Below are 12,071 nucleotides of genomic sequence, written 5' to 3'. Positions count from 1 at the left end.
TGCCGGTTAAAAGCTGAAATACAAAATGATCAAAAGAGTTAAATTTTAGATATATGACCATCCCTCCTATTTCAAAGACTTTGTATTTGCATTCATGCTATGGAAAAATTTGAATAATTTGAGCCCGTCATTAATAATTTAGACAAACAAACATTGAGCGGTGTTGTCTCATTTTGATGTGCAATGAATAAAAAATGTGACTGCCATGATAGATTGGATTTTATACTGATGAATCGAATACAATTCTCTCAGTCCAAGCGTCTGCAGCGTGCACAGGTCACCTTTTAGTAACAATTCAGCACGTTTTAAATCTTGAGACGAATGAAAAATCAACTCGTCGCCACAGTTTTGCGCGCGTTATTAATTAAAAAAGAGGGCCATCTGCTCTGAAGCAAAAGTGGCCTTTGAATTACAAATGACTTGTGCTTGACTTTATCTAGCACCTCTAGTTTGAAGTGTATGACCGACATGCAAATCCAACAGAAAATATCCAGGAGAATATATTTGGTGTGACACTTATGGTATGTTGTGTAAATGACACAATGCTTGTAAAAATGTTTTACGGTCTAATAACAGCATTTAAGTCCCTGTGGGGGTGGGAATAAAACACATAAAAACTCAGATTGTTCTTAATTTTGATTTGACTACTTCTGGTGGTGTGAATTTACAATAAAAGCATGTAGAGATTTGTTTTATTGTACGGGTGTCATTGAAGCTTTTAACTCGGCTGGATTTTATTGACATTTTCCTGATTCTAGATTAATTTTGTTTGGATGCAGCAGCTTTCACAGTACGCACAGCGACAATAACTGCGTTGCACTGGATAGCAGTGGAAGAGCAACCTTTTTCCCGTCTGTGTTTTTGTCTCAGGGGCACATCTACCGTGTAGGTGTGGGCAGCTCCTTTCACAGCTGGGAGTGCTTGCAGATCAGCAGCGGATCACAGAGACAGAGAGTTTTTACATGATACAAGGCTTGCCTGAGCTCAGGATTTTCTCGCTTTTTGTTGTACAGCCCGCTTTGTGGAATAGCTGATCAAAGCTTCACTCAGTACGCCTCACATAACATCATTTACACATCTGTGAAATCTACAATCATGAAGACGACTATAGAACCTCTCTTCCATTCATGAATGGGGGGGTGAACTTTGAGCAAAGACAAAGGTTAGGCGGAGAACGGAAATGCTCCTGCTTTTTCTGAGCGGCATTCAATCGATTATTTGAGCTTTCACAACCGCTCATTAATTCTAATTCTACTTTACCTATTGGCCATCCGCTTTCTTCTTTTCACATGAGCAAGCTATTCATTAGTTGATGCAGGTTTGATGAATATATTATTCAGGGCTAAATTGTCAACGGTGAGTCCATAACTCATGAAATATGTATCCGTTGGAAAGATGTTCATTTCGCCAGCTGTTTCATGCACTCCTGATGAAGCTGACTGAGGTTTCTATCCACCGACTGTCACTCAAGGACAAACCCTTGTTGATGTTTTTGCTCTCGCTGATTATTGCGTTGATTTTTGTCAACATAAAAGCTGTGGTGCGCTTGTAGCATTTTACCCCAGGGTGCATTTTGGTCTCAGGGATGACTTTTGGGATTTGACACTGCGTTTGGACTGATAAGAGAGTAAAATAAATAAATAAAGAATGCAAATAAATTGACCACATTTTCTGACATAGTAGTGAGTCCAGGTCATCTATTAAAGGTGTTTGCAGCTGTTAATTTTAGGTGTATGATTGCTCAAACTGCCCTCATGGCGCCTGCGGAGAAAAAGCCGCGAAGGAGTGCTTTTGTTTTGTTGTTGTTTGCTCATCTGAAGTAGCTCGGCTCAAAGATGAATGACTGTGTTCTCTAGGAACTCTGAGGTTGATTTACTGTATTTGCCGGTGTATAAGTCGACTCGGTGTATAAGTCGACCCCCTAAAATTCGACGGAAATTTACGATTTTATAATATATCCTTTGTATAAGTCGAGCTCAATTGTTGCATTATATTAAACTTCAAAATTCAATCAGAAATATGCGAAATTTATTGACGAAATGTGTTCAAATTCCGGGAGGCCGTGCGCATGCGCAGTGGCCGGAAATAGCTCCAGCCGAGTGGATCGGCTATTTATAAGCACCGCGGAGGAGATCGCGGAGCCTCATTCGACTTCCAGCGGCCGGCGAGCTCGCGCACGCCGCCCGGCACCACCGGGAGGCCGGAAATAGCTTCAAGCCGAGCGGATCGGCACTTTATAAGCACCGCGGAGGAGATCACGGAGCCTCATTCGACTTCCAGCGGCCAGCGCACTCGCGCACGCCGCCTGGCACCACCGGGAGGGCGTGCGCACGCGCCAAGTGGCCGGAAATAGCTCCCGCCGAGTGTATCGGCTCTTTATAAGCACCGGGAGGAGATCGCGGAGCCTCATTCGACTTCCAGCGGCCGGCGAGCTCGCGCACGCCGCCCGGCACATCCGGGAGGCTGTACGCACGCGCCAAGTGGCCGAAAATAGCTCCCGCCTAGCGGATCGGCTGTTTATAAGCACCGCGGAGGAGATCGCGGAGCCTCATTCGACTTCCAGCGGTCGGCGAGCTCGCGCACGCCGCCCGGCACATCCGGGAGGCCGTGCGCACGCGCCAAGTGGCCGAAAATAGCTCCCGCCGAGCGGATCGGCACTTTATAAGCACCGTGGATGAAATCGCGGAGCCTCATTCGACTTCCAGCGGCCGGCGAGCTCGCGCACGTCGCCCGGCACATCCGGGAGGCCGTGCGCACGCGCCAAGTGGCAGAAAATAGCTCCCGCCGAGCGAATCGGCTGTTTATAAGCACCGCGGAGGAGATCGCGGAGCCTCATTCGACTTCCAGCGGCCGGCGAGCTCGCGCACGCCGCCCGGCACATCCGGGAGGCCGTGCGCACGCGCCAAGTTGCCGAAAATAGCTCCCGCCGAGCGGATCGGCACTTTATAACCACCGCGGATGAAATCGCGGAGCCTCATTCGACTTCCAGCGGGCCGCGCACTCGCGCACGCCGCCCGGTTCAAATTTTCTAAGTGCAACGCACAATGAGATGCATGAGAAACGGCCTTGGTTACCATCACATTTGAAGCGATGAATACGAAGTTAAATTTTATGACTCGGTGTATAAATCGAGGTCGATTCTTTTTGGGTCGATTTTGGATCGAAAAAGGTCGACCAATACACCGGCAAATACGGTAATTGAGTTGAATTAAACCTAAGCCAGGTAGAAACGGCGAGAGGGAAAAAATCTATGCTGTTAATCTATAAAAGCTTTGAGGGCTTCAATTCGGATTACGTCGATTATTTTGCTGTCTGGTCGCAGTCACACCCTCAGTCTTATCCCTTGAGTCCTTTTTCCTTGTTTAGGTGGAGAACTGATGACAGATGACCATATTTGCCATGTGATGTTGCTTCCAAATCTTAATTATTTCATTTTCACTTGTCATTATTTGGCTCAACATATTGATTTAAAAGATCAGGCGCAAGACAAAATCAGCCTGACTGCGTTGAAAGTTTTGCCGCAAGAGCTGCCTTCTGCAAGTCTCGAATGCAATTGTATACGTTGCTATCTGAGTGCCTGTAAGCCAGTGGAAACAGTTGTCATCATACTTTGTTGCCAAGAACTGGACATACCTGCCGAATTGATGAAAAGATGAGATGCTCGGGGGAAGAAATTTCTGGTAAGTGAAGGCTGATTATTAGGTGACAACAATTTTCCCTCTGGGCAATGGGTTAGTGTGGCAAGATGGAACCTTATCTTACAAAGAAAAGAAACACTCTTGAAATCTCCCGGACGCATATGGGAACGATAAGACACAATAAGATTACCGGTTAATGATCCCCGTAGGGAAAACTCAGGTGTTTCAAGTTGTGAATAACAATGTACATGAAACTATGTTGACGATTTAGCCTTGAAAAGCGAGCCTGAATAAAAGGTCTTATCTCAATGTGTTGGTCTTTCTGTGCTCCGACTCATGATATGCCATGTGTACACACAGGCAGGGGCACGATCTGCCCGTGTCTTTGGTTGTCTGTATTTGTCTTGCTGTCTTTATTGTGCTCCCAGTGTGCTCTTTTCTCTCTGCCTCCTCTCTGTTTCATGGCAGCTTCAGCCCTTTGCTCTCCCATTACCTCCATTTTCTATTATATTCCCATAACAGGCCTGTCACGTCCTAAGAAATCACCTCTTGTTCTTGACTGTTGCAAGAGGACACATTGAAATATTTCAAATGCTATGATTAGCCAACATTGTTCAAGGGTTTCCAGAACCAAGCTGCTTAGGGGTAAAAGATAAATCCATGCTGTGTATTTATCTGGTACATTACAATCCTTTTTGTCGTTGTGACAGTAGAAACGACACAAGTGGGGGAATTAATGTGGACTTTCCCTGCCATGTTAGTCTAATGTTAACGCATAAGGGAATTGATGACGCCATTCTGCGAAGCAGGTCATGGGCTCTCCCAACCTCTTGATCAAATGAAATATGATGCAGCTCATGTGTATTTATGTACTACATGCCAGTGTTATTTTTGCTTTGGCGTTGAAACACATTGTGTCCTTTTAAATAATAAAACACATATGCTTGATTCAGTTGATATGCCACGGGAGTATGGCTTTGGCCGCAAGTCACAATATCATCAACATAGCATGTGGCAAATTGTGTTGTATTGTTATATAACTTACTCCATGAGATCAGGTTGTTAATCAAGGACACTCACTACGGTCTCCACCAGTTGCTGAAAATAATGGGGTAGGGCACAAGTTACACTAACTCTAAATATAACCAGTTAATCTGTTTCAGCTTTCCTAGATGACTTGATATGCATCCATTCATTTCATTAAAAGATAAATAAATAAAAGATCATTTATCCTTATGCACCATGTCCAGCTGCTGGGGCACCTGCCACTGAGGTAGAATGTTGTCTGGCTCTGCGCATTTGATTTGGAAATAGCCAACATCACCCAACCCGTTGAAAATTTTAAATGACTCTCCCAGACCTGTGACATTTTAACAACTCTTGCGTTTTGTTTATACCTTTTCTTTACTTTTGCCAACCAAGCCACATGGTAATTTTTTTGATAAATGACTCAAAAGTAGTCTTCAACCTAAGGCAAATGCTATAAATATGATAAAGCAGTGTGTTATGGAGTGCGAGAAAGAAGTGATCTCACCAAACCTCTGCAGCTTGAAGATATATTAACTGCTGCATTAATAGTCCTTGCAAAATGTCCATGATTTTTATTCCGACTGAAATTGTGAGGAATAACAATTTGAACTAAGCTTGTCAAGAGAGCAACCGTGTCCCAAGATTGTGAGAACTATTGAAGTAGCCCTTGAAGTTTAACCAGCAGGAAAAAAGCAGTTGAGCAAGAATTATGCGGCAATGGCAGTTCAACAGCTGCAGCTGGGTTGGCGAATGCCAAGTCATAATGTCTCAAAATCAGCTCTTGCAGCCAACTCAAATTGCGCTCAGAAAGATGCAGAGTAACGTTGCCAAAAAACTGTTTATTGTATCTTAGATTTGTTGAAAAGAAAGGAATTGCAATTAGAATCGACACACAGAACATTAATCACAGTCAAGATTGATAAGATCTAAATAGCATCCAGTTACCGCAGACGTCACGGATAAGTGCATTTCACTAAATGAATACACAGCAGATGATACTGTTTTTATTTTATCAAGTGCGCATGCGTGTACACACACACTTGTGCTTTTATTTGTGCGTTTTACGTGTGTGCATGCTCCCAGAGGGGAAACAGGCTGTGTGGGGTGTTATCTGCTTGTGCAGAGGGTGACAGCTAATCACCAGCCCTGACAAACACTAGGGGAGAGGGGAGGGAGGAGAGATGACAAACGAGAGCAAGAGGGGGAGATGGCAGCGGCCAGTGCCATTCACATTGGAATTCCACGCTGTAACCACAGAGTGCCTCGTATCCTGTCATCACGTCGCCCGTAGAAGTTTGAATCCGGCGGCGGACAACCGCAGAGCCTCCGACCTGGCCCACTGACAACTAATAAACCGCCATCATGGACGGAGCGCCACCAAGAAAACAGTGATGAGTTGAATAAATCTTTGTGTTTGCCAAGTCTGTCAGCACCAGCTTTGATCTCCTACCTGCTGCTCGTAAATTACACAGTCTGGCCTGGGAGGACGGCCTGTATACGGGTAGCTGTTACGGAAGCCGGCTTGCACCATGTTACCTCGTCAGGTGAAGGCGGTGTGATTTTGTCGGAAAACCTGCTTAAAGCGCGCGTCGTTCAATCTGTTGGTATGAAGTGCGCGTTGCAGATGGGCTGCGTTCCTGCGAGCTGCGTGTTGACATAGTGATCAGAGCAAGATGTGTGTCACTGTCATAAAATGGAGGCGGGAAGGCGAGACAAATTTAAGTGCGCTCCTGAGAGCGGGTGACATCGTAGAGTACGTGCAACGAAGTTGTGTAACCACGGTTATGTGATTGGCACTTTGCACAATCATTAAATATTTGGTTAATGGACATTAATGACTGCTCAGTTTGATGAACAACTGCCAGACTGAAATGTCAGTCTTCTCCTGGCGGGTGCATTGGCTTCTGGCCTCCATATGGTTTCTGGGTTCCCTCCCATGCAGAGCCATTGTGGGTGGCATTATTTGGCGTCTGTCTGGGTAGCCGTGATGGGTGTCATGCTGAGGGCCTCCACACGGAGTGACCCTCATCTGCTCACACTGTCTCACCTCTCACCACTTTACTCTCTCTATCTGACCCTGTCACCAAGGCGCACAGTGACAGATTCAGCCAGAGAGAAATCGCACCAGGAACTCAAGCGGTTGGCGGATCTTTTCAGATGCAGCCGCTGCCACTGCCGAAATCGCTTTGTAAATAAAATCAAAGATAACTGTCGGATCCGTTTACTGTGCACGCTGCTTGAGCGCATGCAAATTGCGCTATGGGTGAACGAGTCAGAGGTCCAATGCTATCCCGAAATTGAAGTTGTCATCCATTTCTTTAAGCTTAAGTGCAAGCCACGTGTTAAACGGTGCCACCATTCCAACGACAGATCAGATTGCACAATGGCTCCCTGTTTCCTGCTAGGGTTTGGGAATAGACATTTTGTCATCTAATATCTTATCCACAGATGGTTTGGTCCGGATGGCCGCATGTCTACAATTGAGTGCATGCACATCTACATCTGTGTTCTTGCTTGGTGTGGGCGCTAATGACTGTTGGCATTTGGCCGCTATCAGTAGATTGTTAATTAGTATTGAGAGGTTTGGGGGAGATGCACAGATTCCCTTCTATCTGTGAAACAGATGCCGATTTGATCTGCTAACCCCACTCCCAAGTCTCTTCTCTATGTGATGTGAAAGTTTTTGTTTGTTGGGACTGAATTTATTTTGGCAAGTCAAGTTCAGTGCCGCCCATGAAATGATACACCAATGTGGTTCCAACATCTAACTATGGAACCACTGTGGGTATTTTATTTGTTCAAATATTCAAATTGCATTATAATGAAGGTGACAAATGTCACATATGACTAAAATTGCCAAGTCAATGAATTTTATATAACTACCGTATTTATCAGACTATAAATCCCGTTTTTTTTTTCATAGTTTGGGTGGGGGGGCGACTTATATGTGAAATTATTCACAAATCTTCAAAATTAAAAAATCCGCGATGTAGTAAAACTGTGATAAACGAACCGCGATGTAGCAAGGGATTACTGCAATTTGAACTGTAGCTGACGTCAGCGGCGCGGCGCACACGCGGTGGTTGTTTACATAAAGGACACAGGATTCGATCATGAGATTTAATGACTTGGAGTGACAGAGATTGTTTGATAAAATTGTTTATAATTATATGGGCCTGTGGAATAATTTGAACTGCTTCGACGTCAGTGGCGCGGCACACACGCGACGTAAAGGACGATCGATGGATTTAATGATTTGGAGTGACACAGATGATTTGATAAAGGTGTTATTTATGTTATAGTTATTTGGATAACTGTTAATGTTACGGCAGGCCCGTTCTCAGCTCTTCGTTTGTGTTTGGGTCACGTTAGCATACCGTATCATTTAGCCTGTTGTTGCTTGTTCATGTCTGTTCTTGGTGTTGGATTTTGTCGAATAAATTTCCCCCAAAATGCGACTCATACTCCGGTGCGACTCATATATGGTTTTTTTCACTTCATTGTGCATTTTATGGCTGATGCAACGTATATTCCGGAGCGACTTGTAGTCCGAAAAATACGGTACTAGATAAAGCCATTAATAGGTTTGCTATTCGACCTTTGCAGATGACTATTACCTAAAATGAATAAAAAAATAATATATTGTATACATCCTGTCTACAAATGAAACAACCCCTTAAAGTATTGTGAATTCTTTTTTCAAATGGTAACTGAAGGCAAGCTTTTTTGCCGCAATGGGCCGCAACAATGAAAATAAAGTTGGGCAGTTTATCCTTTTAAATGTCCCCAGTAATTAATTTTCTTTTTGAATCAAACGACATAGAAAAAGAAAGACAATTCGAACAATTTCCATATATTCAAAGGCAACCTTTAACAAATCTCTACTAACTCAGAGACACAGAGCTAAAATATTCCTCTTGCACTCTGCAACGTCAGATCCTTTGTCTATTCAGTTAATTGTAGAATAGATGTCCTGATGGAATTGCTCTGTGACCTTTTAGTATTTTTATGTCCTCAGCCCGTATATTTGCTAAGTGATGGTATTCTGGCTGATTAGTCCTCCAAATACACACATGGATACACACACTATTACCAAACACAATGTATTCACTCCCAGAACCCGACTCCCATTGTTCTGCTTTATAACACTGGGAAAGGAGCATCAGTCAAGTATATTAGCTGGATCCTATTACTGTCACCAGATTGCCTCTCTGAGCCATCTTAAAGAGCCCCCAGACAAAACTTCCTGTCATGTTAATCCAAGCTTTAATAAATAGAAGGATGTGTAACCATATTCAAATCGGGCCTCCCATAGTTGTGCTCACAAAGAGAGACAGGCTATCACCAAATAACAGATGAAAGTGTTTTGTATGAACAGATGAAAAGTTTTCTATCAGTGCTCAGCCTCTTCAAATCTTGGGAGAAATGACAAATCATTGAAATGTCCTCTAAGCTTGAGACTAATGTAAGTGAAGCACTAGCAATAGTGACCATTGTATAGAAAATAAATTTGAATTTTGTTCGACCAGCAGATCACTCCATGTTCACCTGTTGATTTGCACGTCATCTAAACCTCGACACCAGCTGCCAGTGAGTCATTTCCATTGCCTCACCGATACAGTTAAATAACTGGTGGTTCAAAGCCAGCTGCAAAAGGCACAATAGAAACACATGTCATTTCTGCTCTCGAGTAATCTCAGCGCTGACTGAGATTCAAGGCCACATTTAGATTCACAGCTCTCAAAAAAAGAGCAAACCACCTAGAATTGAATGCTCTCTTCCAGACTTGTTTTATTTCCAGACAATTGTTGCTTTTCTTCGAAGAGAAAAGGGCAGATTTTTTTTCCATTTTTCATTGTGCTTAACCAACAAATCATGTAAAGAACTTCAATATTTTTACACAGAGTCCCTGAACATATCATCGTATCTTTTGACCTTTATTGCCTCTTCCGCATTTCCGCCTGTAGCTATTTTTACATTAAGCGCATCATTTTGTGAAATCTACTGCAAATATGAGCGCGTGTCCGTGCGCACTTGTGCGCGCATGAGAAAAATCAGATCGGCTTTGCAGGGAGGAAGAAAATCATTTTAAATAGGTCCTCTGTGTTAAACTGTTTGCTCTGGGGCTTAAGGATTGCTCACCTCTCCAAATACTATTTTAGCTTGAAAGCAAAATATTTCCCTGGCTGAGCTTTCACACGGGAGAATGAGGGAAAGCACCGGCCGGCACTGTAGTTTGTAGGTGGCTTGCAGGCATACTCTATTCTGACAGAAAGAGGAGGCACTCGGTGAGAGAGTAGCAGAGGGCCCTATTCATAAAATGACTCCATAATGGCAAGTTCCTGTAGCCTGGAAAAGGAAGACAAGAAGATTGATGGACAAGGCCAAGGCCAACATCCTCAAACATATGGAGTTCAAGTATGTGGATATGACTGTGGAAGGCCAAACGTGGGACCAAGCACCGCACCACACTCGGGGTCCCATTCATTCAGGAAAGTGTGACCTTCAAAGTGATGTTCAAATTTCTATTAAAGGGTCAGAGGTAGTTTTAAACGAGCGTTTTCAAATATGAGCCAAAGCACTGACAAGAGTGTACTTGATGGAGTCTTTGAGCCATCATCTGTCAGCCATGTTTGATACATGCTTTGTGACACATTTTTTCCATGAAATTATCCATTAGGAAAATTGCCAGAATGATGGCTAAAACATCACGTTTCTTTGATAGCAATCCATTGGTGGATATGCCCTTAGCATGATTGGCTTTTTTGAATTGTGCATTCGCTGGTCTGTGAGCCGCACAGAGCCTCCGCGTTTGGATCTGCAGAAGCTCTCCGCAAGAGCATCACTTTGCATCACCATAGCGACCTCCTTGGATGCAGAGCAGGGGACCTCATAAATATGTAATAGTGACACATTTGAGAAATTGTCCTCCTCGAGTGTTTCTCTCAAGCCATTTTGTTAATGTCAACATGAAGGAAACTCGTTTGAATAAGTGTTGACGTTCAGAGCACGCTCTATATAGTTAATATATACGCAGAGCATCAGAGCTAGAAAACGGCAGATTTTTTTGGACAGTTTTCATTAAAGCAAAACATACTTAATATTCTAGATTGACTTAATAATACGGTTTGTAATGACGTATATCAAGTGTTTTTAAACGTAACAACGTAAGATAACGGTCGCCCCAGTTTGGCGCGATCAGAAATTGCAAACACTCCATATATCTACCTAGTGTAAGCAACCGTAGTGTTGATAATTAATCAATCACAAACTATTGTTGGAAAAAGTCCCTTTGAACTAAAACTACATGTATTGTTTTGATTACTGGTTTACATTTTTATATTGAAGTTGGAGTGGAATTGCGGGACAATCAAAAGTATTCCCGACACATTTGAGCTTTCCTGGGAAACTATCAAATCCAATCAAAACTTGCACGTCAAGCAGCGACTGGTATTTCAGAGTGGTTCATCCAGATGGAACGAGGCGAGCAGCAATGAGATGTGTGGGAGGAGTCAGCCACACGTCTTGGAAGCCGCAAATATCTGTTTCCATACACCATAACTAGACAGCTGGTCAGATCACAGCTAATAGTGCCCCTGTAGAAAAGTCACGGCGATTGTAGAGTTGCAGATGCTTCGTCTCTAGTGTGTGTAATGCAGTCCAAGGAGCTGATCAGTAGAGCACCTTCTAATTCCTTAACCATCCAGTATATTCCTCTGCAGCGCGGGTTCTTTGTCACATGACCGAAAGCCACCCATAGGCTAACAATTAAGAGCCCCCTCTCCTAAATGTGTAATTACAAAAGCTGAAAGGAAGCACAAATGTTGCCCTCTACTCTTTGTCAAACAAGCACTTGTAAGAGCACTCAAGCGTGGATGCAGGCAGCTCTGTGTGCAATTCAACCGCCTCTGACAGTGACATAGACTCCCCCTCTACAAAAGAACAATTGAAAGGGTTGTTGCAAATTTGTCCATTGTCACTGGGCTGGTATCATTTCTCTCTTAATTGTCATCACTGAAATGGAATAGGAGATGATCTACTCTGCAAAGGGAGTGTTGATGAAGGGGTAGTGCCAGCTGAGCCTTCTCCTTGACCATGACCCTTATTTGTCATAATGATGCTAATGATGTGATACTTCATTGAGCTCTGTAAGGAGTTTTTCTCAACCCCCCACCCCCCCTTGAAAACCTACGGAAGAGCAACGTAAATCCCAAAGGGAATCTGTGGAACTACTCCCCTGCTCAGTGAGTTCCATGGAAGATGGATGCTTATCAAATCATCAATGCTGTGTGGTAAAGATGTGGTTTTTCAATCAAAGAGACAAAGTTACCCCAGGTGATATGTTTTGAACTAGACCTTGCCGTGTCCAAAACGAGGAGCACAACGCTCTGTGACGTGGCAGCT

The 12,071-nt window shown here is 43.7% G+C and overlaps 1 protein-coding gene and 1 long non-coding RNA gene across 14 annotated transcripts in view; one reads left to right on the top strand and one right to left on the bottom strand.

The window, feature by feature from the left end:
- The window catches only part of LOC148385953 (RNA-binding protein Musashi homolog 2), a 202,373-nt gene that overhangs the window by 84,362 nt on the left and 105,940 nt on the right, over positions 1-12,071 (top strand). The gene's annotated exons all lie outside the window — the stretch shown is intronic.
- Positions 5,667-6,345, bottom strand: LOC148385956 (uncharacterized). The gene is made up of 2 exons (XR_015863270.1): positions 6,118-6,345; positions 5,667-6,013 (listed from the first exon to the last, which is right to left on the bottom strand). It is a non-coding gene; the product is annotated as an uncharacterized LOC148385956 (long non-coding RNA).

The sequence above is a fragment of the Syngnathus floridae genome, chromosome 15 (assembly GCF_059516105.1).
Source record: "Syngnathus floridae isolate MCC-2025c chromosome 15, RoL_Sflo_1.0, whole genome shotgun sequence".
Taxonomy (NCBI): Eukaryota; Metazoa; Chordata; class Actinopteri; order Syngnathiformes; family Syngnathidae; genus Syngnathus; species Syngnathus floridae.
Note: the sequence above shows the minus strand (reverse complement) of the source record. Positions and strands in the feature narration are given on the sequence as shown.